At 55.6% G+C, this 27,236-nt stretch overlaps 2 long non-coding RNA genes across 5 annotated transcripts in view; both read left to right on the plus strand.

The window, feature by feature from the left end:
- LOC146432641 (uncharacterized) overlaps positions 1-1,466 on the plus strand; it is a 45,015-nt gene extending 43,549 nt beyond the window's left edge. For all 4 annotated transcript variants that reach the window (XR_014854266.1, XR_014854264.1, XR_014854265.1 and 1 more), the window contains one exon: positions 820-1,466. This is a non-coding gene — a long non-coding RNA (uncharacterized LOC146432641). The remainder of the gene's footprint in view (positions 1-819) is intronic.
- A 1,470-nt stretch (positions 1,467-2,936) lies between these two features.
- LOC146432643 (uncharacterized) lies at positions 2,937-26,767 on the plus strand. Its single transcript, XR_014854180.1, has 2 exons — positions 2,937-3,385; positions 24,674-26,767. It is a non-coding gene; the product is annotated as an uncharacterized LOC146432643 (long non-coding RNA).
- Positions 26,768-27,236: the final 469 nt, after the last annotated feature.

Below are 27,236 nucleotides of genomic sequence, written 5' to 3' on the forward strand. Positions count from 1 at the left end.
CAGAAGATTTATCTCTTAAAATGGGCTTGCAAATATTTTATAAAATTTGCAATATTTTATAAAATTACAATTTGGTGCAATAAAAAGAATAAATTAGCCAGCTGATGGTTCCTTTTGCAAGTGTACTCAAGGATTTGTTATATTAGTCTTTACTCCTTCCAACGTAACGGTTTGTGGGCAAAGCAAAGGGAGGCTAGGAGAAGGATGGGACTGGTTTGGGGGCTAGGGAATACACACTCAACATGGATAAAGTGTAATGGAAATGCAGGGAAAAAATCAGGGAAAAGGGAGGAGAATGTGCTGCAAGGTGCAAGGTGTGTGGGGCAAAGCACAGGAGGCGTGGGGAAAGCTGAGAAGGGGACTTTTGCTGAGCGTCACAGCTTTGGCTCCAGCTCGGTGGCTTGGTATCACTTTCTCCAGCCAGGCAAGGGCGCCGAGGGCAGGGAAAGTTAACACGAAGATTAAAACATCAGTAGGCTGTGCCTTTAGTGGCTCTGACATGCAGAGTAATCCTATGCCCCAAAGCCTAGGGAGGAAGGACAAGCGGTGAGCCCTCCCCTGGCTGGCGGTGTGCGGGGCAGGCAGAGGTAGAGATTGAGGAGGGCACAGGGGAAGTTTGGCATCTTGGAGACCACAGTTTTCCTGGTAAGGAAGAGGGTAAGGTGGTCCAGAGCCAGGAGAAACATGTGGTGAGGAGGGAAAGAGGATTTGAGTTCTGCCCCATCAGAGAGACAAGTTGGTCTGTTCTCAGCCAAGCGCTGCTTGACCATTTCTCTGACAGAGATCATAACCACTCCATTTTTTTTCTTTCCTTCCTAGATCCCAGTGAGTGGACAAGGGACTTTTGAAGCCTGCTAATTCCTTCTTGCAGTTGGCTACCACCTGCCTGGATTTGCCATCTGACTTCTATGAGTTTCTGCAAGAGAGTCCCAACCTGCTTCTCCATGGGCCCAGAGAGGAGGCAGCTTTGATTCATGAACACGGCGGGTTTCTGCATCACTTTGAAACACAGCGGTGCAGCCATGGGGAGGGAGCCAGAGCAACACAGGGAGCCAAGGGACCATCCCACATCACTCCTGTATGTTGCCTTTGGTGCCCTCAATACCCCAGAGCAGGACCAAAGTGCTTAGGCAGAGAGACCTGAGCCAGTCACTGTCTCACCTGGTGAAATACGAGGTGTGTGAAGTTTGGAGGGAGCTTTTAGCCCCTGGCTTTGCTCATGGAGCAGAGCTCAGCCCTTGCTATTCTTGGTCCCTGGGTCTGTGGAGCCGTGGGATGCAGCCTTCCCGAAAGTTCTGTGCTTGGGACCCAAAAAACCATAAGCCTGTCCAGGCCAGGCAGCTCTGCTGCTGTTGTACTGCACCCTCTCTGTTCCTGTAAGAGAAATGTACTGCCTGTAATTGTCTCCCATTCAAATCCCCCCCCACCCCATGCACTGTTGAAAATAAACTCTCCCTTTTGCAAAAGTGAGCGTGTGATTTGGTGCAATCTCGAGATGGAGGAGGCAATGGGCACAAAATAAACCCAGGCAAATCAAGAGGGAAGCGGGAGCAGCCGAGAGCCAAGCAGCCGGGCTGCGCCGTGTCCCACATCAGGCATATTTCCCTGAAAGCCCGAGCGAATCCCTCGCCGCTCAATGATCTTTATTTGGTCTGAACCCCGTCTGGGAAGTAACCGCTAAACCCAATGCAAACAGACCCCCATGAAAGAATATAATGAATATGTCTCTCAAATGATTTGGAGCCCTTCTGCCTGCAGAGCAGGGTTCCCCATTGTGCCCTGCTCCCGGCGAGCTCGGGGCAGGCTGCGCGAGGTGGCCGCTTTCCCAGCTGAAATCCGAAAAAAGCAAACAATGGGTCAAGGCCGGCATTGTGCGAGCCCAGGCAGGCAGAAGGAGCGCAGCCCGGCATGGCCAAGTTCAAGGCTGGGCAGGGGGCCGGGCGCGCGGGGATGCTAATGGGGGCTGCGCGGGGGCTGCGGAGCAGGGGGGCCGGGGGGTCTGCATGCTCTTACCCTGAGCGCCCATAAACCACCTTACAGAGAGGCAATTATTGCCAAGTGCAGCGAGGAGTGCTGCGGGCAGTGGTGGTACCGGGAGGAATTTGGGCTGCCGGGCGGCTGGTGGTGCTTGGGGGGCTGGTATTGCTGTGGGGGATTAGCGTGAGTTGGAGGAGGACTGATGCTACTGGGGGCAGACGTGCTACGGAGGTGTTACAGGAGGAACTGGTGTTGCTGATGGATATTACTGGGGGAACTGGTGCTGTTGAGGGGCTGCAAGTGGAGATGATGGCACAGAGCAGTGCCCTGCTAGTTCGGTGTGTGTCCTGGGGGCGAGCTGGGTTTGAGAACCTCGCAGAAGACACAGCCTCTGTGGGTCTGCCTGGCGCTCCAGGCCCGAGCAGGGACCCCCCCACACCCCCTCATCTCCCCGCCGCTCCCCCCTCCCCGGATGAAGTGTGCGGAGACAGGCGGAGCGGCCCGTGGAAAAACACCATGGAGGGCCTGCACAAAGGGGGTTTTATTCAAATTTGTTTAGAGTTTAGCGGATTTGCATGAAAAATGTGTGAGAAAAGCCGGCTCCAATGACCTCATCCCCAGCTGCCATTAATGTTCAATTAAGTGCTGAATAGTAGCAAAGGGGGGACCGGCCGGGACGTGCAGAGAATCCAGGCTCGGGCGCAGACTGTGAGAACCGGGCGGCCCCCCCGACCGTCTGGCCCCGGCCAGCCCCGACGGAGTCCCCCCGCCGCCGCCCCGCGCTGCACCGGGAGGTGCGCTGAGCCCGTCGGGTCTCAGCCCGTCTGGGTTATTCCCCGGACCACTCGCATCCTGAAGCAGAGCGCTCCCCCCCGCCCGTCAAAGGTGGGTGTTTGGAGGGGGTAATGCCCCCTCTCTGTGTCGCCGGGGCTGTTGTCACTCCCCCCGCAGCCCGCCTCGCCCGGCCCGGAGCCGCTCTCCGCCTGGCAGACGGTGTCAAAGCCCAAGTTCAAGTCCACGCCGAGGGGCTCTGCCCTGGGATTCCCAGCTCCTTTCCATCCTCCGCCTTTTGTTCGCTTCTGACAATTGCTCTTTATTTCTTACACACCCCCAGCCTCCCCCCCGCACCCCCCTCCCTGCCCGCACTTGGCACCGTTTAGCTGTCTGCCTGCAAACTTAACAACCCCGGTTCTTGGTATAAGCACTCAAATTACCCTTCTTTCTACATATAAACACGGCCCGGGGTGTGCGGCTCTCCCTGGCCGCGGGTTCCCCCCGGCACAGCCCGGCTCCCCCGCACCGACCCCGGCCACGGCCGGAGGAAGTTTCTGCTGCGGGACACGGCAGGAGAAAACGAGCCGGACACAGAACCCCCCGCTCTGCGTGGCTCCCCCGGGCCAGCGCTCAGGTAAGGGAACACACACCCCATTTGCTTTTGGGGGGCTGCCTCTGCTTCGGGGCGTGATGACACGGCAGGTTTTGGGGAGTGATGGGAGGGTGTCTCTCTGCAGGGGTTCCCACGTACACCCGCAAAACCAGCCCTGCTTTGGGCACGCTGACGAGGAGCCCCGAGCCGACCTACCCCGGGCATGCGGACCCCCCCGGCCGGGGTGCGGCGGGGACACTGCCTGGCGGGGGCAGTCGGAAAGCCAGGGGAGGTGGCCTTCCCAAACCTGCCTCTGCCCCGGCCTGCCTCTCTCCGCCCCCCTCGAGAGGGGAACACCCACCCGGGGAGCGGACCGAGGGGCTGGGGGGCCTTTGAGGGCCGGCGCCCCCAGGGCTCCCGAGCACCGACACCCCCGGGCCCGCTGCCCTCGGAGATGGGGCTTCGGGGCAAAGCCGCGCTGGGGGTCAGCGGCACCATCCCGCCTGGGTCACACCTCCCTCTGCACAGGTGTGATAACATGGGGCTGGGAGCTGTAGGGTGACCGAGGGAGGTGCTGACGGACCCCACAAATAAACCCCCTCCTAGTACCTGCGGTTGGGTAGTGCTGGCATAAACTGGTCAGGACAGGGCGGGTCGGGGGGTTTCACGCAGATTTAGGTTTTCGGTTGATTTTATTTTTTTCTAAGACAATTTCGGGTGAAGTAGGGGAGGATAAACACACGTGCCCCTCCTCCTCCCGGGGCTAAAACGAAGATAACGGACGGAAGGAGCGAACACACCTTCGTCGGGGAAGTGAGCGAGATTTGGGAGAGCGAGGAAAGAAAGGAGGGAATAAGAGGCTGAGAAGGGACAGGGAGGAGGTGGGATACCGGGTGGGGAGGTAGGAGGGGATCCCCCGAAACCCGTCCTCGAGCCCAGCGCAGCGACGCGGGCGCCCTTCACCGGCGCCTCGGGGCGGGGCGGCTCCGCCGCCCGGGGACACCGACGGGGCCGTGCCGTGCCGAGGGCCGAGGGCTGTCACGTCGCATCGCGTCACGCAGCATCGTGTAGTATAATACGGCGCCATAAATTATAGCGGAGCATAAGAATATATGTGTTCTTTACATATAAATGGAATGGAGCGCGTATAACGCTGTATTGCATTGCGGTCTTGAGTCTTCCCCGGGTTTTCCCCCGTCCCAACGCCCCGTGGGGTGTGGGGAGGTCGCGCGGTGCCACGTCCCCGCCGAGGGTGCGCTGGGGTCGTCACATCCTCGCACAGAGAGTGGGCACAGACCCCTCCCCGCTCCCCAAAACAGAGCTCCTCTCTCTCACGTGCGTGTTTGAAAATAGCGGCGTGGGCGCACATCGGGGCCGTGGGAGAGGCCGCGTTTTATTTTTGGTGGCTATTTAAAAAACCCACACCCGCACTGGTGCCTCCAATGTCCGTTCCTTCCGTGGGCCAGCAGGCATGAATGTACACACGGCTGCTTTTCCCCACTAGTGCCCGTGGACACCTCTCGCCCCCCTTAGCAGAGGAACGAGGGGCAAACCCCTCCGGGGCACCCACCCGCGGTTCTGTGCCCACCGGGGACTTCACACGGTATCGGCAAACCCAGAGAGGTCACAAATTGCTGGGGGCTCGGCACCCGGGCAGGAGTCAGAACCCCTCAGAAGGATAGAAAAGACTTTTTCCTCGGTCCATGGGAAAACAGAAAACACGCTGTTTCCGCGGGTGGAAACAGTGGAGATTTTTCTCTGGGTTTGGGGAAAGCAGGACAGAGTGGGGGGAAAGCAAGGATGGAGATGAAAAAGGAATGGAGAGGGATAAGGAGAGCTGAAGGGGTGGATTGAAGGATGGAAGGGGAGAAGGAAATATGGAGGGATGGAGGGGGAGAAGGAGGGATAAAGGGTAGAAAAGAAATGGAGGCTGAAAAAGGAGGGATGAAGGGTGGAAAAGGAGGGATAGTGGTGGGATAAAGAGATGGATGGAGGCGAGAGAAGGAAGGATGGAGAGGGAGAAGGAGGAATGTGGGGTGGAAAAGAAGGGATGGAGGGGAAGAAGGAGGAATGGAGGGTGGAAAAGGAGGGATGGAGGGAGAAAGGAGGGATGGAGGGAGAAAAGAGAGATGGAGGGGGGAAGGGTACCGCGCCCCCGATTGGCTGCTTGAGCACAAAATCCGGAGGTGGGTTTGCGGGGAGGGGGCGCGGATGGGCCGGGGACTGCTGGGGGCAGAGGTGGGCGCTCGGGCGGCTGCAGGGCCCCCCCGGTAGCCATTTTGTGGCAGTACCTGTCTTGGTGCCAGGGCTGGGCGGAGGGGCCGGAGAAGAGCCCTGCCCGACCCTCCCCGGCCCGGCGGGGTGGTGAGGGGAGCGGGGCGGGGGGAGGCCTCCACGCCACGGTGGGAAACGTATTACCGCGCCCGCCACGCTTGCCCATTGACAGAGATAAACATGCAAATGAGTCTCTTTGCATGTCATTAGCATACAGGCAGATTGCGGGGGGAGGGGCCGCAGTGTGCGCACTGCAGCGTGCTTTAATGCAACACCCAAACAGCCATTGCGGGTCTCTCCCGCCAGCAGCACCTGCGGCTCCCCGCGCCCCCCGCCGCGGGCAGTGGGACCCCATCACCCCCTCGCATCCCCCGGCCCGCCGAGCCACCACCGGCGTTGCCCCGCCTGGTACCCGGGTCGTCCAGCCTGCCCGGGGCTTCAGGGCACAAGGATACGCAGGGATAAATAAAGCCAAAGCTCGGCAAGCGTCTCTTTTGGGGCTGTTTCTGTGTTTTCACCCATTTCTGTGTTCTTTCACCTTGTGCGGGGAAGGAAGCGGGCGGGGGGCCCTCAGCCACCGCCTCTCGCAGCCCCGCTCCCGTCGCCGCCCTTAATTGAGTGGGTTGGGTGGAGTGGGGAAAGGGAGCGAGAAAGCCGATGAATTCGGGGAGGGAAGGTGCCAGCGATGCCCGGGATGGGAGATCCCCACGCCTCCCGGAGCTGGGGAGCGGCCGGGGCGCGCCCTGCGGGAGTGCGTTTGCAAACGACGGGTGGGAACCCCGTGTCCGTGTCCCTCTGTGGACACGGGTGTGTCCGCGACCTCTGCGTGTGCTGCCCTGTGCGTGTCCGCACACGCGTGCTGCAACCCCGCGCCGTACGCGTGTCCCCACTCGGGTGGGTGTGTCACAGCTGCAGGTCACCACCCGGGGAGTGTGTGTGCGTGTCCCGCACACGCGTGTGTGCAGCAGGGCGGAGGGTGTCCGCACGCTCCCCGGGCACCCTTGCGGAGCATCCCGCGGCGGGGTGAGCACCGCACCCACGGCCGGGGGGTGCGGGGAAAGGCCGCCGCCCCTCGCTCGCAGCTGAGATGGGGGATCCCCCCGGCCGGGCTTCCCCTCCATGCTGGCCGTCCTGCGGCGAGGCTGGCACCGCGGAGGGCCCCGCCGTCACCACCCCGGGTTTTCGTTGAAGGGGGAACAGCTCTCCCGTCCTTGCGAGGAGGGCAGGTGGACAGTCTGCGACGGGCCGCGGGGCGAGGAAAACGCATCCGTGGGGCCATTCAGCCACAGGGGGAAAAAGAGGGCACTTGCCGGGCACCTTTGTGGCTCCCTCCCTGCCCACAAAAATCCCCGCACATCTGCGGTGAGAGAGCGAGGAAGCGCCCTGGCACCGCGGGTGCGGGGCTGGGTGAGGGCCCCGGGCATCGGCCGCTCGTAGCCCGGGGGAACCCGCCGGGGAATGAATCCCAGCCCCATTTAGGGGGCACTCGGTGGGGGAAGAAAGAACCCCCTTTCTTCTGCGTGTCCCCGAGACACGGCACAGCCCCCCGTCCCACACCTCCCAGAGCACCGGGTCCTCCCTCTGCAAAGAAACCGGCTTTTTGGTCTGGCAAATAAACCCGATTTTTTTTCTTGCAAAGAAACACACTTTTCATTCTTCCAAATAAACACGATTAAAAAAAAATAAATTAAATAATCCCGATTTTTATTCTAGCAAATAAGCCAGCTTTTCTCCTCCTCGGTGGTTTATTTCTGGCCGGGAATGACAAGGCGTGGAGAGGACGCGGGGTCGGACCTGGCGGTGTTCTGGGGAGAGGAGAACCCAAATTCTGGCCGGCGTTGAGAAATCAAATCTCCCTGGCTCATCTCCGTGTCCCACCACGGAGGAGATAAAAGCGCCGGCGAATTTGTTTCCCAAAATAATTTTTAAAACCTCGAGTATATCTTTTCTCCGTATATCCTTGGGAGAGCAAAAATTCACAGAGCAGTCCCATAATGAATTTTTTTCTGCTGAAAATTCCTCCCAAATCCAGTTAATAGATTATGATTACAAATAATGCAGCCTCTTTTTGAAGCGACTTAATATACAATTGGAAATTAGAAACACCGTTGTTTTGGCATTATTATTATTATTACTATTATTAATAATATTATTATTTATATTATTATTGTTATTGTTATTTTTGTGTGTATGGCTTGTTTTGTGTGTAGTGTTTTTTTTTTTATTTGAGTTTTTTAAAAAATATACCTGAATTATAATTTCCTTAAGCTTAAGCAGCCTTTCAGAACAGCATTCTGGATAAAATTCGGAGGTTCTGCCTTTTAAAACGACAAAAGTGTTAGGCAAAGGTTCTGGGAGAAGCCCCGTGGCACGGACAATGCCGAGCGGGGATGACTCTATCCGGCGTGTGCCACTTACAGGAATCATCCTTCTAATTTCAGTCTCGAGTGAGAGAATTTCAAGAGTCTGAAAAGTGATTTATGGAGACCCTGAGACCTGTGGCCGCCGGCGCGGCCCCGGCAACCCCGGCCCCGGCCCGTAGCAACCCCCGAACCTGCTCTCCAACCCCCTGCGCCCGATTCCTCTAGGATCAGGACGGCAGGGACAGCCTAGAGCTGCCGGGCAAAGTTTGCAGCGCTCGGCAGAATTTTTGCCAGGGCTGTGTGGGGCGCAGGGTCCGGCCCGGCTCTGCAGAGCCGGTCCCGGTATCGGTCCAGGGCTGCCACCGTCTTGTGCCTCTGGCCCCAGGGACAGCCCTCAGCCGGGACATTTCTGGCTCCGGCTTTGGGGCCAGCCACAGGCGAGGAGGACGGGAATGCGCTTAACGAAAGAAGGCTGTATTTCTGGCAGCAGGGCCGGCTCTTTGTCACTAGGACCGGGCAGGGTGACACCAGGTCTCTGCCACCCCGTTTCACCGTCGGGGCACGGCGGGGAGTCCGCAGCGTCCCCAGAACCGGGAGTAGCCCGCATGCCGACGAGGGCGGCGGAGGCTGACCGAGTCGCTCGATATTCATTACAGCAGCCCCTCGACTGCATTTTCGTCCCCTATACACCGTTTCTGCGCACAGGCGGGTGTGTTTGTGTTGGAGGGGGCTCCGACCGGTGCCAAGGAGTGGCCCGTCCCCACGGATGGCCCCGGGACTTGACGGCCGCTTCGGAGGGGGATCGCAGCCCGGCAACATTGGGAAAAGGAGGAGAGAGGCCAAGATCGGGCCGGACCAGGGAGGAACCCCCTCCCTCGACCCGTTGGGACATGGCCGGAGGACGCGAGGGGACCCGGCGGCGCCGCGCCCCGACGGCTGCCCCGCCCCTGTCCAGGGTCCTGAAACAGGCTGGGGCGACCGAGCCCGCCGAGCAGCCGACGGGGCGGGCTCGGGGCAGGGGGCGGCGGGACCCCGCGGGGTGCGGGAGGGACCCTTAGGATGCGGGGAGGGACTCCTCGGGTGCGGGGCGGGAGGCGTCGATGTATGGGACAGGAGCCGGGAATGCCACCGAGGAGACTGTGGCTCTGACGGCGGCGAGACGGGGCAGCAGCTGTAGGGCCGGCCAGCGGCCCCGACGGCGCGTTTCCATGCGCTATTCTTCCCCGATTTACTGCTTGTCACCGACAGCTCAATGGGGGTCCCCCCGTCTCCGGGACCTACGCTGCCTTCCCCCTCTCCCGCCCCCGCCGGCCCCGGGGCCGCGCACAGCCGACCCCTCGCCCCCCCCAACCCCCCCGGCACACCGCTCTGCCCGCCGGCCGCTCCCCTGCGCGGCTTCGGGGAAGTTCAAGAAGTTGCCTGGCCCCGCTCCCTCCGAGCAGAGCCAGCCCAAACACCAGCGCCTGCCCCGGAATATTTCACCGTCGGGCAGAGGGAAGGGAGGGGGGGAGACGGCTTAAATCCACCCCCCCAAGCCCCTCGGGCTCTAATCTCCCATGCATCGTTACAACTGTCCGCAATGAGGCGGGGGAGGCCGGGCTGCAATTAGCTATAGAGCCGCTCGCCTTGCAAACAGAGGGGCTCGGATTATTGCAAATTCATTTCTATTTTCCAGGCCAGCGCTTGTATTCTCTGTTAGCATAAGAATAGAGCCAGGCCCTGTGAACTCCTCCGACCTACTGACCCCTCTCCCCAGAAATGAATAGCAGCACTTTCCGTCCCCCCCCCTCGCCAGCCTCTCCAGCAGACTCGAGCCACGGCCTAAATTCCTAATCAGGGTAATTTAATATATCTTAAGCCCCTGGCTGCTTTATTTTCACTCCTTTTTTTTAGTTTGTTTTAGGCATTCACTGGCTCTCACCCCGTCATTAGAGATCCTTATTTGACGGATATAAGAAGCTGTTATGAGACTACAAGTCTCTTTTTATCTTCTAAATAAGCTGTGCTTCCCCGTAATTAGAATGGTGTTCCCAGCCTTTGAGGCCTTTCAGGGCCGCCTAACAAAAAACTTGCAGGAGATGAATAATCCCGAAGTACAGACTCCCCGGCCCAAGCAAAGAGCCGGGACAGAGAGCCGCGCCGGGCGGAGCAGGGGGGTGGGCGGCGGCAGGAGCACCCACGCGTGGGCAGCCTCGGCTCCGCCTGCAAGTGTGCAGGGGCGGCCGTGCCCGCACCTCCCGGAGCGCTGTGGTTTCGGTGGGACCGGCACGACCCCTCGTCCTTTGTTTGGGGCTCTGCTCCTCGCACCTCAACCCCTCCGTGAGGGTCTCGCCGCCTCCCACACCCCCCTCTTTGTGACAGCGGGACCCAACCCCACCGGGCAGCCCCGGCGCTGCCCCAGCCCTCCCCAGCCCGTGTCACCCCTCCCTGCGCCGGGGGATGCGAGCCCGACGCGCCCCACGGGGCTGGGGGGTCCCGGAGCGCCCCACGGCAGCCTCGAGCCGTCGAGGGGATCCCGCCGGGGCCGCGCCGCCGCCCCTCATTGGTCAGCGGGGGCTGACGGGTGGGCTCGGGCCTCGCGGATTGGCTGGCGGGACAGTCGGGCTTGGTGTCGTCACGCTGCTCGACGGGGCTCCCCCGGGCGCGGGGACGCGGCGGGCGCTGGGCGCGGGTGGCCTGTCCCCTCCCGTGCGCGTCCCCGCAAAGCGGCAGCCCCGGCTATTTCGTGGGAGTACCGTGTCTCTGAATATAGATATACATAGGTGTGTGAAATGGATGTGGAAACGCCGGGAAAGTGGCTTTGGGATAATTAGCCTTCTTGATGTGGTTGGAGAGTTATCTAATCCAGAGGAGCCTAAAGGCATCATTACGGAGACAATATTTCAGGAAATCCAATTCATTGGAGCAAAAATATGACATTCATTTTGCTGGTTATGTTATTACAAATATCCTTCAAAGCCGACATTTCACACGCCCCCCCTCCCCCCCAGAAAAAAAAAAGTGAAATAAAATAAAATAAAATGACCAGGATAAAACCCCCAAAGCTATGGACTGGGAGCTCGGAGGAGGAGGCCGACGGCAGAGGGATCAGCCCTCGATTCCAGGACCTGAACGCAGCGGGCTGGGTGGAACACGAGGGTCTTTGATGGTGGAGGGTGCTCCCGGAGAGGGACAGAGGGCTGCGGGGGGTCAGACAGAAATAGCCCCAAACACCGGACACCAGCCCTGCGGCTGTCGGGGCCGAAGGAGGCAGCCCTCCCCGCTTGCCTAGCGCTGGGCTGCGCTCTATTTTCAGCTCTTCCGCGGAGGAAGTTGCGGTGCGAGCGGCCGTCGGCGGTGGGCAGCGGGCAGCGGGCAGGGAGGCTCTGCCTCGTACGACCAATCTCGGAGCCGAGCGGCGTAAAACCACAGCCTTCCCCGGGCACGGCTTCCCTTCTCCCGGCGCTGCCCGGCTCTCCGCTGCCCAGGCATGGCAAGCGCCAGTGTCTCTGGTGCTACTGGTGCGACTGGTGCCCGACGGGGAGCAGCTGGCCGAGAAATGCTCTGCCGGTGTGTCCCTGTCCGGATCAAACCGTTTCCCACCCCCTGTGTTTAGGGTTGGGGACAGGCGCGGGGCCGCAGCCGGTGAGGGGCTGGGTGTCAGTCGGTCAGCATCTCCCCAAATCCCCCTCAACGAAATCCGGCCCTTGGAGCGTCCCTCGCCTCCCCCCCGCGCCTCAGACCACCGGGCACCCGTCCTGCTCCCCGCGGGGCAGGGACACGCGTGGGCCTTCGATGTCGCGCTGAACCCCGCGCGTCTTTTTGTAAAGAGACGGACAAAACGGGGAAGGAAAATGCTGTTTCCCGGTCCTGGCCGGCAGTGTCGGCGGGGAAGCCGGGCCGCCCATCCAGTCTCGGCTTCCCGAGCCACGCCAGGCTCAGACCGGTCGACGTGGGCTCGTCCCGGCGGGGCGGCGGCGGGTGTTGGTCCCGAACCGCGCCCTGCCCAGCTCCTCCAGCTGCCGCCACGTCCCCGCTCCATCTCGCAGCCTGGTTGTTTTGTTTAATTAAACTCAATGTCAGTGTTAATTTTCCGCCTGGCCGGGCAGCCCTGCCTTTGCCGGAGCCGGCGTGTTGGTTACAGATGTCAACGCGCCCCATCGGGGCTGCGCCGAGCCCGTGGAGACGCTCTGTGCCGGCCACGCGTGGCCACGGCCGCGGGTTGATGGCTGGGACCGTGGGCTTCGGGGCCGGACGAGGGCGGGGGTCGGACTTTCCTGGGACTCACTGCCCCCCATTAGCGTCTAGGTGCTGCATGGGGGAAAAGGGTGGGTACCCATCGTTGCGATGTGTGTAGTGTAAAGAGCTGTCCCTGCCTGTCTCGCGTGTATTTCAACGAAGAACGGGGTGACGCTGGGAAACTTGGAGGTGCATTTTGGGAGGGAGGAGATCCTTTCTGGTGCTATAGCAAAGAGGTCCCCTCCCAAAATACATGCCTGGCTCTGGAGGGCAGAGATGCTCCAGAGAGAAGTAGAGGCCCCCGGGCCACGCCCAGCCCCATGTCAGCTCCGGAGATGACTCACTCCCTCCCCAGAGATGTCCCAGGCCAGGCCAGGGCACAGGACAGTGACAGGGAGAGGGCACTCTCTTGCCTGCTCTTGCCCTACTTTCTTTCTGCAGAGCCCTCAGCCCCAGCTGGTTCATTGCCTTTCCAGCAGCCACGCACCTCTCTGCTCTCCCCAATTTCTTTTCCAATCCTTCCAAACTTTTGGTCACACAAAGCAGCTCCCTGTGCCAGACATTCAGCTGGAGCATCCGAGCCCCTCTTTCTGCAGGCTGGACTCCTACTCTATTTAATTTCTCCTCAGATGGCAGCTATTGCACAACTCCAAGATGCCTCCTCACCCTGCCCTGCTGCCTCCCCAGCCCCACTGGGATGCCCCCATGTGTGCCCACATGGCACAGTGTGAGCCAATCCCTGCCCTCTCCTCACCTATGCCTGCCCTCTTCTGTGGTCTGTCCTGAGTCATCCCTGACATGCCATGTGCCTCTTCACTCTTGCCAGTGACCAGGCTAATCTTTTCAATGTCATATCCATGCCTTGGAGCACTCGTCCTCCATGGATGTATCTGTTTCATTGCTGTGTAGGTAACGGATTTGTTTCCTCTGTGCTCAACACTGAATTCCTCCTTCACTTGAAGGCCAAGTTCATTAGCGAGACAAGACCCTTCCACAGCCCTCTGCACAGTGCCAGATTTTATCATGTTGGAGAAGCAATGGATATTGTCCTGTTGCTGCTTCCTCCCTCCTCCCTGGCACTTCCGAAGGCTCACACCCCTGCCTGCTGCGGGGGCTCCGGCACTGACCGCTCTGAGCTGGGAACCTCTCGGGTTTGTTATGCCACTTTGTCTCCTAACTTTTAACCGGTTATTCATTCCCCAGCTGCTTTTCAAACTTCCCTTCTCGGCAACAGGCTCGGCCTTATTTACCAAACAATCAGGTTTATTGCTGTTTCTCCCCATTCTTTGTTACCATTTCTATCTGTTTTCCCCATTAAACTCAGGACGTTGTGGTTTTCCGGACCCCCCGTAGAGCCCTTTTGGGGAAGTTGGCTATCCTCCATTCCTATTTACAAAGACCAATTCACTCAGGAGGCTAAACTACAGCTACTGAAATAGCCATTTCATATTTAACTTCTTCTAAAAGCCTTGCCTAAATCCCATCTTTTCTCACTACTTGTTCCTGTGCACTCGATCAAGCTGTTTTGCAACCTCTCCTCCCGCTATTGGGGCCACCAGGGCATCCAGGCCCCAAAAGACTGGGGGATTTTCTTTGAGATGGTGGTAACTGTATCCAGTGTAGGAGGGTCTTCAGTGTAGGGATTCATCCCATTTTCTTCTTCAACCATTTTCTTCTCCTGTGAACTACAACTCCCCAGACATCCATCTCTGGTGCTTTTTATTTGTTTATCATCAGCAAACCATTCCTAAAAATTCCCTTTTCCCCGCTTTGTTGCTTTATGTTGATGCTGGGGAGCTCACCTTGGAGCAGAATTGAGGATGGAATCTGGGGGCTATAGGGGGCCACAGCCCTGACACGGGTGACAGCTAGAAACAAGCCAACATATGCCTACCCCATCCTGATGGGGGGGATTTAATTCTACCACCTGTCCCTAGAACTCCCCAAACAGATCACTCTCTTCTGGACGTTGCCATGGTCCAAGCACTAGCATCCCAGTCCCTTTTCCAAGACAGAAATCACATCCCAGGAGATACAGGATGGATGATGTTGGGCCCAAAATGGGAGAACCTGGAAGGGCTGCAGAGTTGGCCAGGGCTGGTCCCTGAGGAGATCCAACCCCTTGGCATGTGTCCACCCCCTGCCTTGATGGAGGTGCAGGTGTGAAGGCGACAGAGGAGGAACACGGGCCCTGCCTTCCTGGAGCTGCCCGTAAACAAAGCCACTTGAGTGGAGAGGATTCAGAGAGCCCAACAGCCGCAGGAAACTATAATTACGTTTAAATATTGTTAGCATCATTATCTTTTATCCGCCATCAGATTAAAACAATTATGGCATTTTCAGGAATCGTCCTTGGCATTCTCTTGACCGACGTTATCTGTCAGGCAGGAAATGTGATTTTCGCTTGGAGAGGTGCCAGCCAACGTGCGGCCGGTCCCACAGCCCCTGCGATGGGAGCAGCCAGCAGCCAGGCAGAATTCCCATTTTGTGGAGAAACCTGCCTTCATCCCATTCCCTGTGGTCAGAGTCACTCCGTCCTCATCCCCATTTTACTCTGAGTTTCTACCAGTTGGCTTTGGGATTGCCGGACAGTGGTGGCAAGGGAAGGCAGAGGTGGGGACACCAGGCTGTGCCATCACCTCTGCCAGTGGCTGTGGCAGCGTGCCGGAACGGGTGGGCTTGGCAAACACGGCTCCGTGCCTGAAAGCTGTGGTGAGCAATTTACCCGAGGAACTCATTTCAGGAGATCTAGTCTAAGTTAATTAAAGATGGCTGGCTGGGGTCATCGCCTTGGCAACAATTAAGGGCAGGAAAGACGCCTCATTAGTAATAGTTTTTAACAAAAACCATAATTTTTCATATCAAGACAATCCCGGGCACATGAGATGGGGGGGCAGGAAGATGCTTTCTATCTGGCTTTCTCTCTTTCCCCACACTGTGGGTTAGCTTGCAAGACAGGACTGAGACATGGGAAAACAGGGTTGAAAAGAAAAACCCCTTTGCAGATCTGTGTGCTGGTGAGGGTCTGGTGGCCAGTGGCCAGTGGCCAGTGCCTGGGCAGCAGCACCAAAGCGGTTGAGAAAGGGGCAGGTGGAAAATAAGTGTTATTCCTGGAGGGCAGCAGGTGAAATACAGTTTCTTGGGAAGGGGAGAAGCCAAGAACTGGCCATCGCTGCCATTCAGGGGCTGCCTGCACATCCTGACCCAGGGCACCTCGTGCCAGGCTGCCATCCCCAGCCACCAGCGATGGGGTTATTCCTCCAGCTGTGCCTTTGTTTTTTAATTTCTCCCTTGTACTCCAGAAATCTTAATGCCGCTGCCTACTAATGCCAGGCTGGGCAGAGCAGCTTTATTTTCTACTTAATTAACTGTCATCCAGTGATTGATCAATTAATGATGGAGCCATCATGGTAATGCTCTGGGAGCTGGTGCGCCGGGGCCAGGCCGAGTCATGTGCTCTCCTTCCCACTCCTACCTGCTCCGGCACCCGGCATGCTCCCCCCGGCACCAGGGCTGTGCCGACTTCTCTCCTGACAGCAAAGGACACTGTGACAGATGGAAAATCCCTCACTCCCGGGAAATTTGGCCATTTACAGGGCAGCTGCATGAGGGACTGGGGACGAGGGACTGGGGACCGGGAGTGATGCTCCTGCCCTGACATCCCTGACTGGTGTCTGGGGGTTGCAGAGGGGCCACTTCCCTGCCGGACGCAGTGCCTGCTGCTAGCTGCTGTGTTAAGCTCCAGCTCAAGTATTCCTGCAGCTTCCCCTTGCCTTAGTGACATTTTGGCTGATTTTGACCACCTGAGTGATGCTCTCACTGCTGACCAAAAGGAGTCAGGGTTCAGCAGAGCCAGCAGCAGGGCAGCTCTGCTCTTGGCCTCCTCCTTCTCCTCCAAAGTTGCACACATGGCTCAAACGGGAGAGATAAATATAAACTCCATTCAGATATCCATAGAAACAGAGCTGGAGATGGAAGACCCCATGCAGATAAAAACCTTTCTCCTTCCCACACGCTGCTATTCCCAGTATTATTCCAGAGCATTTTATAAAACCAGTAGAGCTGGGCAGGGACCAACAGAAATGACCAATAAGGTGTCAGCAGGAAAATCCCGGAATGGGGAGAAACACTTTTTCTGCTGAATAATTTATCTATTATAATAAAAACCCATCGGGATTGTGTTTCAGAAGGGGTGAGGCTGCACCTGGAATAGTGGGGCTCACTGGCACACACGTGCACAGGGCTGAAAGGGATGCAGAGAGACTCTGGTGTGGAAGTGGTGTAAGTCCTGTCGCTTAATTACTGTTTCCTTTCCGCGCCGTGAAAAGTGCTGAGATGCGGATTTGATGTGCTGAAAAGCATCTGGCATCTTGTCATGCAGCAGCCCATCTCCAGCATTCAACAGCTGGAGAATAAACCTCCCCACGCACCCCCAGGTGTATTCCTGCACCTACAACATCACCGCCTGTTTATCTACGGATCGGTCCCGATGATAACGTGTTTGTTCAGACAACTCTGACGGCTGGTAAAAAAGAAACCGAATTGGTACCAAAGGGAACCAGCCGCTGCTCGGGGCTGCGTGTGCAGCTCCTCCTCCCCACCGGCTCCAGATTGAGTTGTTTGTCTCATTACATCCCTGCACACACATCCGCGCCCACACACCGACACATATATAATCCCGTGCGTACAGCCAGGAGAAAACCTTATATAGTATTATAAACATCATGCTATTTTTTGAATTAAAGCTTAAAACTGTTCATTGGAGATGACACACGCAACACGTTCAAGACCAAGAATAGGTTTGGAAGCAACTCGGGAAAATATCAATATTCTCCAGCGTTTCCTTACATCCCAAAACCAATCCAACATAATTTCTGCTATCAATAATGCATGTTTACAGGGAGAAGACATCCAAGGAGGCCCATGGCTCGAGCCCTGCCTCCCTTTAAGGGTGACGTTTTTGCACCTCCCTGAGCTGGGAGAAAGATTTATTTCCCCTACCCTCATGGCAAGGAAGCTGTTTGCTGAATTAACCCCCCTGGGAGTTTTTTGGGTGAGGAATAGAGGCTTTTCTCTGCCTGCTCAGTGCCTGGAGGTGCATGGTGGTGTGAGGTGTGGTGTGCCAAGAGGAGCTTAGGCAGTCCCTGGGCTCATGCCGGCTGCCGAGCTCCCACATGTCGTGGCCATGTGGAGCCTAGAAATAAGCTGAGGTTTGGGTGGCAAGGAGGGGTTTGCAGCGTGCCAAGGTGGGGGATAAAGTGGGGAGTGGGTGGCAAAGCAAATCTCCCCCATAGTCATACAGGAGGGAACAGGGAGCTGGAGAAATTGTGAATTCATTTGGAAAAGTAATGGCTGAGCATCCTCAGCATCTTCCTGGCTCATCTCCCCATCGGCTGCATCCATACCCTGTCTGAGGCACTGGGAGCTCAGCAGATCCTGGGGGCTTTGGTAGGACTGACTATGGGGTGGAGGAGGAGGAGAGAGCATGGGGGAGGTGGGCTGGCTGCTCACCCACACAAAGGGGCCTGGGCCAGTGGTGCCCAGCATGCCCTGACCCTGTGTGGGGCAGTCAGAAGGGCACAGACGTATTGTGGCCAGCTCAAAAAGATGCTTCAGGACAGAGCTGGAGACATTTAAAACCAATTAATAACAGTAAACTGCCCTGGCCCTTGCTGTTCATTAGGCAACCACAAAGAAACTTTATTTTAGAGTTGCAAGTCCTCTTTTTTTTTTCCAGAGAGAAACTTTTTAAATATGTAATTGGCTCTGGGAACCAGGACCCAAAGGGGTTGCAAAAGCAAGGGAAGCAATTGCCTTAATCAGTCCAAGATCCCTGATTTATTTATGTATTTATTTCGATTTCAAAGCAGTGCTGCTCATCATATCAGAGCCTTTAGAAGCACAATTATTCTCTCGACAGAAGAGCTAACCTAGGCTGCGATTATTTGCCTTTCTGAAAGGCAGCGGTTCCCCGTCAGCCGTCCTTCCCACGAACGCAGTCCCGCTCCCGCATCTCTCCGAGCGATTTTAGCATCCGAGAAACATTCCCCCCAGCCTTCCCGTAGCCACAGCCCGCCTGAACACCCAGCCTTTCTGCCGAGCTTCCCAGCATCAAAGAGTGGGGAGAGCATTCACTAAATAATGATTCTTTATTCCTGTTCTTTGGCTGCTTTTCAAGCGGTGGTCGGGAAACGTGCTCATGTCTTTATGGCTTGTAAAAGACACCCGAGGTCACAGGTGGAAGGAGCTGGGCAGACCCAGCCCCAGGTGGGTTTTGGACTGTGGGGGTTTGCTTGTGTTTCACCCCTGAGAAATGCTTTATTTCCAGGCGGTGTCTGGAGCAGGATTTGGAGTGGGATTGGAGTGGAATTCAGAGGCGATGCTCTGCTGGCCTGCAGAGAGAGAGAGAGTGTTCCAGCAGCGGAAGGAAACAAGAGGAAAGGCAGGAAAAGAGGGAGCTGCTCTTTGAAAAGAAACCTTCTTGAAGCTGCAGTGAGATACTCAGGGTTGGGGCAATGTCCTGAGCCTTGGCTGCCCACCCTGGGGACACCCAGGTGAGTGGGCAGCTCAGGGCTTGGGATGGGCAGGCTGGCACCCGCAAGGTCAAGAGCGCCACTGGGATGGATCCTACTCTGCTCCCTCCACCAGCTGCGAATTTTGCCCCATAAAGGGACAAATCCCTTTTCAGTGACAGCCCTGCAAGGATCCCCATCTCGGGGGGCTCAGCAGCCCCATCCCCAGAAGGCTCCCACGGTGAGCAGTGATACAACGTGGTGTCCCCAAGCCACCACGGGGCTCCTCCGCAGCAGCACGAGCCATCCGTGGGCTCGGGAGAAATCCTCGCGTGTTGTTTCCCCCCCATCCCCATCCCTGCAATGCATATTTTGCGAAGGTTTAATTGGCAGCAATTATTAACTAGCACGGACCCTGGAAACCTGCCAGTCAGGAAAATAATGAACCGTTTTAATACAAATTCAGGCCGTAAACAAATGTGGCTGCCAGAGCCATTGCGGCCGCCTGGCACTGTGAGAGGCAGCACAGAAGGTCAGCAGGGAGACCCAGGGCAGCCCCACTGTCCTTCTGGCACTGGGTGAGAGTCTGTGTCCCCAAGGCCACCCCGTGTCCCTGTGGAAAAGGCCTTGCCTTTCCCTGGGGGCTCTCCACAGGACCCTAACGCTGCCCTGAAATAGCAGCATCAGTGACGGAGCTGGGACCAAACCCATGTAGATGTAAGGTGTAGATTTAGGCTTTGGGATAGTTTTGGGGGGTAGCACTGGGTCTGTGCATTGAGAATTGGGTGCAGGAGGTGCTCAAGACTATCCTGCAGAGCATCCTTGCTCCCTGCCTTGCCCTGCATCCCTCCCTGGTCCCACGAGCCCAACTGGGATCCTGGCCCCTCCACCCCGACTTGCACAGTCACAGGCACAAGGGAACAAACCCTCTCTCCCCTGGCAGATTCCTCCTTTCTGTGCCAACAGAGTCTCCCCAGAAAGGCTTTCCAGGGCATTCAGACAGCAGGCAAACAGCCTCCTCTGCCCGCAGCGGGCAGGAGAAGGAGAGGTTGTGTCCCTACAACATCCCTGGGGCATCCTCTGGCACCCCTCAGCACCCTCACTATCCAGCAGAAAAAGGCAGAGCCCCCCTGCCAAAAAGAATTTGTGGGACACAGGCTTGAAATCTTTCACCCAGGGAAGTATTTCTGCAAGGGAACTGATTTAGGTTTATTCTACAAGGGCTACATTCTTCTGTGTTATTTTTTAATTTTCTCTCTCTCTTTCTCTTTGTATTTTTTTAATAGTAAAATGGGCTGATGGTTCTTTTAACTTTCAGTAATTTGTGGAAATTAAAAAAAAAAAAAAAAAGAAAATCATTTGCAAGGCGACCCAGATTTAAATGGCACTCTGAAATGGATGTCGCCCGGCTTTGTTTTTTCTGCTTTTTTTTTTTTTATGAACTCACTTCCAGAATGGTGAAAAATCTCTCAAATCTAGATCATGAAAGTGTCATGAATTGTTTTCCTGATTTTTTAAATGTTCCTGACAAATAATTATTCTGTATCTGAAAGGAGATTAAAATAATCTTCGTTTCACACATAGCTCACAGAAGCATATTTTACCATTGGAAAATAAAGTAAAATTGTATAAACCAGAGAGACTTAAAATATATAAATTAGTAAAAAGGTGGAATCAGCTCTTTCCTCAGGTTCATGTGTGTAAAAAGGCATTTTTATATCTTGCCTGAGCTGACTATTGCTGTCTGCCTTCAGAAGTGGTTTCCTCCCTTGAATTAAGTACCAAGGTAGTAAAGATACAGTATTTATAAGCCAAAAAATAAAGCAGCCACAATTTATTAAACAGCTACAATGTGACAATAAATAATTTTAATGTCAATCAAAATCGGATTATTGTCACTGAAATTTGGATTGAAAAGATAAAAGCCTGAAAGGGAGAATTGAAATCCAACACTGGAGACGATTCCAATATCTTTGTTCCTCGCAATAAATATTTTGGGTGAGAGTTTAAACCAGCTCATTCTTAATTTGGGGGGAAAAAGGTTGAATGTGGTAGGCTTTTAAGAAATATACTAAGGAAATATATTCATGCTTGGGATTGGTGAGAAGAGTTTTCTTTTTTTTGGTGGGAGTGAGAAATAAAACAATTTCATTTTATTGTATTTTTTTAAAAACTGCTTGGGTTTTAATTTTATTTTCAGTGTCAGGCAGTGGCAGGAGAAGGATGCATTTCTTGACCTGGTGAATATTCCCCCTCCTTCCTCCTATTTTGGAAACCCCAAACTCAGCACCCCTTGAATTAATCAGCCAAAGCTGCCCATGCTTTGGGACAGGCAATTTTTGGCACAGCCAGACTATGAAGGCTGGGGAACCCTGGCTGCTGTGGGGCAGCTCTGATCCCACACAGCCTCAGCCCCAACTCCCTGCCTGCCTGCTGGAGCCTTGGGGACAAGGGCCCCATCCCAAAACCCTCGCTGAAACATTCCCCTTTGCTCCCAGGAATATTCAGAGGGGTAGCATGTGCATCTGGGGAGAAAACAGCCCTTTTTCAAGACAGTAAAAAACCCCAATAATTCGCCTGGTGTGGAGCAGGGCATGCGGGAGAGCAGAGGCCAAAGACAGAGCTCTGGGAGAAGCATCCTCACCACCTACTTTTTAAACCCCAGCATGAGGATGATGAGGATGCTGGGGTGCAGGCAGGGCTTCTGGCCTCTGCTTGAGGGGCTGAGACCCTCCAGGCAGGAGAAGGGTCCCTTCTCAATCCCCTTCTCCACAGCACTGCCCAGCTGCCCACCGGCCTCCGGCAGCGGCTCTGCCTTGGCACCGAGTTCAAATGGTGCCTGAACCGGCAAATATTCAACTGGAGTGGCTGAGGCAGAAACACTCTGTGTGTCTCTAGGGCAACGTGTTTGTTCTGCATCCCAATAACGCCCAATTCCTCCTTGAGACAAAGCTCCCAATTATTTTTGCAGGAATTTAGGTGCACGACATAAATAAATATACCTATTTGTATGTGTTTAAACGTGGCTATGCGCACACCAAATTAATGCCCGATATTGGCTTAAAACCCAGGGTGCCAGAACATGCACGGATGGAGGTGTGGGCTAGGGGTGGCATGTCTAAGTTTGTCCCCAGAGCGGCTGATGGATGGACAAGGAGGAACCGGCGGGGGCCGGGTGGTTTTAATCAGCTTGTGTGTGTGACAATAGTTGGGTGAAGAAGGGGACCTGACACAGGCATCCTTGATTTGTTATAAATCACAGACATAAAAATGGGGGGGAAAGGGGGGGGTGGGAAATTAAATCTTGGGGATCGCAGTGCTTTTAGTGCCAACTCAATCCCCAAGCTGGAACAAAGCTTTGCCAGCCCTGAAATAAATGATGCTTCACCTAATGGCTCTTATCCCTTCCCCACTGCCTCCGACCAGGCAGCTTTGGGGTTTTAACGATGCCGACGTGATGAGAAGCAACGTCTGGGCCTGGTGCTGGTTTTACCAGCAAAGGTAGCCCTGCCAGGTGGGGTGGATGCCCTGGGGGACTCGTGGTGGGGAGGGGAGGTTCGTCCCCATGTCCCCAGGTCCCCGCTCGGCCGTGGCTTCACTGATGCTCCGCAGCCGCCGGGCTCCTCTCTCTGCTCAATTGCACAGCGCGCAAATGGAATCGCTCTCCTCGCTGTGTTTGTGGCCACGGGAGTGGAAGAATTACATTGGGCTGAAAATAGTATTTACTTTTACTGATTGAAAAATAGATGTTAGGAAAAAAAAATAAAAAAAAATGCAAAAGCAGGAATTGAAACTATAATTACAACAAACCATATGTAAACTCCCAGGTAAACACTGATTATACTGTGTCATTTCAGCCAGACTTTATTAGCGAGGGAAGAAGAGAATCTTCTTTCTCTCTCCGCCCGCGGCGGATGCAGCATGCAGGATCCCACTGCCTGCCATTTGCAGAGCACTTTTCACCCTAAAAAATCTCATGTTCATGGACTGATCCTGCAAAGCTCTCATCAGCTCCATTTCCTAGGTGAGCCATGCCATGCCCCCTGTGTGGGTGCAGCGTGGGTCTGCTGGGGTGCTGCTGTGGCTGCAGGTCTGAGCTGCCCCGTGGCATTTCCTGTTCTCTGGGGAGAGGCAGGGAAGGGGCTGGAGTGTGCCAGGGCAGGAGAAACTCAGGGCGTGGAACCCAGCCTGCTCACTCCTACAGTGTGTCGGGATGGGATGGGATGGGATGGGATGGGATGGGATGGGATGGGATGGAGTGCCCCAGCTGCACCATCCCCTTTCTCTCAGGCAGTTCACAGGCCCAGATGCTGGAGGACAGGGCTGGTCAGATCCATCCCTGGAGAAAAGCTGGAGGAGATGAGTGGCTGTAGCCTTGCCAGGCCCTTTGCTTGCTCCCCAGCAATGAAGCCAGACCCCCTTTGTTGGGGAACTGCATTCCCAGAGCCCAGCACTCCAAACCCAGGAGAGGAGCATTGTTGGAGTATTGTTCCTGGACACCTGTGTTACACAGCATCCCTGTCACTCATTGTCACTACACAAGGTCCCACAGAACCTCCAAAATCTCTCCTCCCTGCCGGGTCTGGTGGAGACAGAGCAATGCCATCACAGGGCTGACATGTCAGTCTCCACTGTGTCACTCTCAGGACACCTCAGAGGGGGTCGCACCATCCCCTCCTCTGCCCCGCAGCGCAGGGGTCACCCGGCAGCTCTATTTCCTTCGGATGAATATTTGGGGGGCTCCTGCTGCCGTTTCCTTGCCGGGTGGAAGAGGGGAGATGGGAACGAAGGGGAAGAAGGAAACCAGGAGTAAGGCGGGTAACGCCAGGTATCCTTACACAACGGGGCTGAGGGCCCGGCGGCCCTACAGCTTTGCCATAGTGGCACCCTGTGGCAAAACGCATTACTACAGCTGGCAGGGGCTCCGCAGGGGGACACGGCCTGAGGGACCCTCGCCTTGGGGGCTCACACCCCGCGGGGACACTCGCCCTCCACGCGTGCAGGGATGAGTTGCGGGGGGATGAACAGCGGGTTGTCCCCACTACCGTGACATCCCAGTCCCGCGTGGAGGGTACCACCCATCTCGGTGGGGTCAGCCGGGATGCTCATCCAGCCTAGACATCCCCTGGGATGGTCTGGGATGCTGGCGGGCTCGCTGGCCATCGCACGCTCGCTCGCTTAGGGCTTTCTGGTGGCATCCGTGCCGCGGGCGGCGTGGGCTGTGCGGTGGCGTGGAGCGGGGTGGGTGTGTGTGTGTGTTGGTTTTCTCCTCCCGGAGCAGACCCGGAGTGACGGAGCGAGCTCTTTGTCTGCCTGCGCCTGCCTGTCACGGCTCCTGGCGTTTCCCAGCCACCTTGCACGGCGCGCAGCCACTTTGGCAGGAGCTGTCTCGGAATTTTAATGCGGCTGATTAACGCGCCACGATGGAATCGTGGAGCCAGCCGTACCCCTTCCCTAGCCTTGCCTTTTGGGGGAATAAATAACCAAACGCAACCAGGCACCCCCACCCTCGGTGCCTCACCCTATCCTGAACTGAGCTAGGGAACAGGACCGAGCTGGAGGTGTGAGGTGATCCCAAAGGAAGAGATCCTTATGCCGGTCCCGTCTCAGCCCAGAAAGCTGAGGGGTGTAACAGAGATGCCTCTGCCATCCTGGCCCACGGCCGGCAGAGCTGGTTTTGGGGCTGGCACAGGGATGTGTTGAGGGTTGTGGCACTGCATGAGACAACAAGGAGTTGTGGGAAGGGTCACCTCACATTCTGGGAGCTAGGGTGAGAGATGGAAAACTCTGGGCAGGAGGGGAAATGGTGAAGGGAGAGAAGGTGGAGAGGAAGGGGTAAATCTGTGTGCAGAGCAGGGAGGAGAAGATGGGTGAGCAGATCTCTGTGCTGCCCAGGAGAGAATGAGGGGGAGTTATTGACACAGAGGACACATTGCTAAATTTTCAATCTGTCCCTTCTTTAGGTGGTGTTGACAGAAGAGGATGGGTAGGAGATTTCAATGGCAGGCTCACGTGTCCCAGGAGAGGGTGAGACATCTACAGAGATGGAGCAAGAAATGAGCTTTGGACAGCTGCAGAAGAGAAACCCAAACCTTCTTTGGAAATTGAGGGGCACCTGCAGACTGGGGGCACCCTATGAAGCACCCACCTCTCCAGACATCCAGGAGGATCAAGCAGCCATCAGGGTCTGGTATGGGTCCCACGGGCATTGGGAGGGGCTGAGAGAAACCCCACACCCCTTGTCCATGGAGCTCTCACAGCAGAGAGTGGTGCAGGAGGAGACCCCTGCTGAATGTCAGCTGCTCAGGTGGGGCTGAGCCAGACCTCCACTGCAGTCAAAAACGAGATGGGGAAGAAGAAATACCAAACAGCTCTGCAGCAGGGTGAGGCTGCAGGTGCATGCCAAGCTCGATGTGGGGATGCTCCCACATCCATTGGCCCTCCCTGTGGTACCCAGATTCTCATGCAGGCTGTCAAGCTGAGCCCTGCAGAGACATGAGGAGCCAGGAAGGGAAGGAAGGCAGGCAGGGGCAGCTGAAGTGACAAGGACTACAGCCTGGGCACCCCTGTGCTGTTCATGTGCCAGCGACTGGGAGCACAGTGACATGGTGCATCTCCTCATGACATGGACATGCAAGGCAGGATGCTCATGGAGCAGAGCAGAGCAGAGCAGTGGGGGGGAGAGAGGGTGGAAGGTGCCACTCAGGACCCATCATACTGCTGGGATGTGCCCATGGATAGATGGGGAAATGTGAAAGGGACAACAGGGAATCAAGGGAACACAACAGCACCTCATGTAAAGTGCTGAAGACTGAATGTATGAATCAAAGGTGGTTTGGGCTCCCACGGAAAAGAAGATCCATTTCTGGAGCATCTCCATCAGTGGGAGATGGTTTCAGAGGGGTCATGAAGGTTTGAACTGGCTGGGGGTTTGCCTGGGAAATGTTAGGCTGATGTTTCTAATGTGATTGCAACCAAGCCAGCTCTGCTGGGGATGGCTGCAATGTTCATTCATGGTGGAGAAGAAGGGACCAGCTCACCTTTAGATCCCCAAAAGCATAAAGAGGGGGAATAGGCCCTTTCCCATGACCATGGACAATGATCATACTACTTCACCTCAGGGCTTTTCAGATGTCAGCTCTGTTTCAAAAAATAAATTATGAAGAAAGGGAGAATAAACCCCAGTGCAAGCAATGTAGCACAACCTCCTCCTCTGCCTTAGGGCTGCCCTTACTAAAGGCTCAATTGACCCCATTTTTGGGACCTGGAAGGTGAACCCCAAATGCAGAGCAAATGTCCCTTAATGGGGGTTTCTCATTTCACCCTTAGACCAGGGATGCCCCCATTTCCACAGCTGCTGGGTGCATCCATCTGGTCCCACCATCACAGCCTTTTGTCCCAAACAAGAGCTTCCTTTGGCAAGGCAATTTCATTGCCATACACACCTTCCCTGGTTCTCTTTGGGTCTGTGTCCCCCCTCCATCATCCCTTTACCCTATTAATATCCTTTGACTGTCCTCACACCTGCAGACAATCTGGTCCCCAACCACCTCCACCTCCCCCCTTCCTCAAAAGCTTCCCTCAGCTGTCTTTAAGTCGTAGCTGAAATCTGCGGTATGTAGGAGGAGAAATTCAGTCTGACAGCAGTTTAAAACACCGCACTACTTGGCAGATTTAAATGCTATTTTAAATATAAGCTATGACACAATGGACAAAAATAGCATTGAAAATACCCTGTCATGTTCCATATTGCAAGGAATAGGGAAGCAGACCAGGCTAGAAAGGAGCAGAGAGAGGGGCCAGATGGAGAGGAGAGGTTATTTTGTTTGTTTTAAAGAAACTGGATAAATGTATTTTGTATGTGACTGAGTAAATGTGTTTTATGGAGCAAGGAGCCAAAAAAATAAACCTTCTCATGAAAAATCTACATATTTTATTTGATGTGGGATCTGCCAAAGCAGGTTTGCTGGTGAGAGGATATATTTGTTATCAGGTTGTTTTGGAGATGCTCAATACCAGCAGCCACCAGCTATTAAAGGCCACTTGGTCTCTGCTGAGTCTTTTGCTTCCCTTTATTTATCTATGATTTAATAGGAGTTTGCTCTTCTCAAAAAAAAGAAAAAGCCATCCTAAATACATGGAAGTGACTGTTCACCTGTGAGTCCTGGCTTGGTGACCCTGCACTGATGATGATTTGCAGTGCTTGGCTGGGGATGTCCCTGCAGGGTCAGCTGTAGGACCAGGTAGGGATGAAGGGATGGAGGGATACAGGCTGAGGCACCTCTGATTTCCCAAGGTATGTGGGTGTGTGGCTGGAAAATCCTGGGAGCTCTTCTGACCCTGCAGCATGGTTGCTTTCTGGCATGGGTAGGAAGCATTTGGAGCATCAAAACAGGGCAGGACAAACATCTGTCCACTATTTGGGTTTCTCTCAGGGGGGTGGGTTTTGGCTCCTTCCAACCCCCCCAGTATAACCAGAAGTAAATCTGGTTATGAGAATTACCTGAGGCAAGTGCAAGAGATTTG

Source organism: Lichenostomus cassidix, chromosome 10 (assembly GCF_008360975.1).
Source record: "Lichenostomus cassidix isolate B80296 chromosome 10, HeHo_3.0, whole genome shotgun sequence".
Lineage (NCBI taxonomy): Eukaryota > Metazoa > Chordata > Aves > Passeriformes > Meliphagidae > Lichenostomus > Lichenostomus cassidix.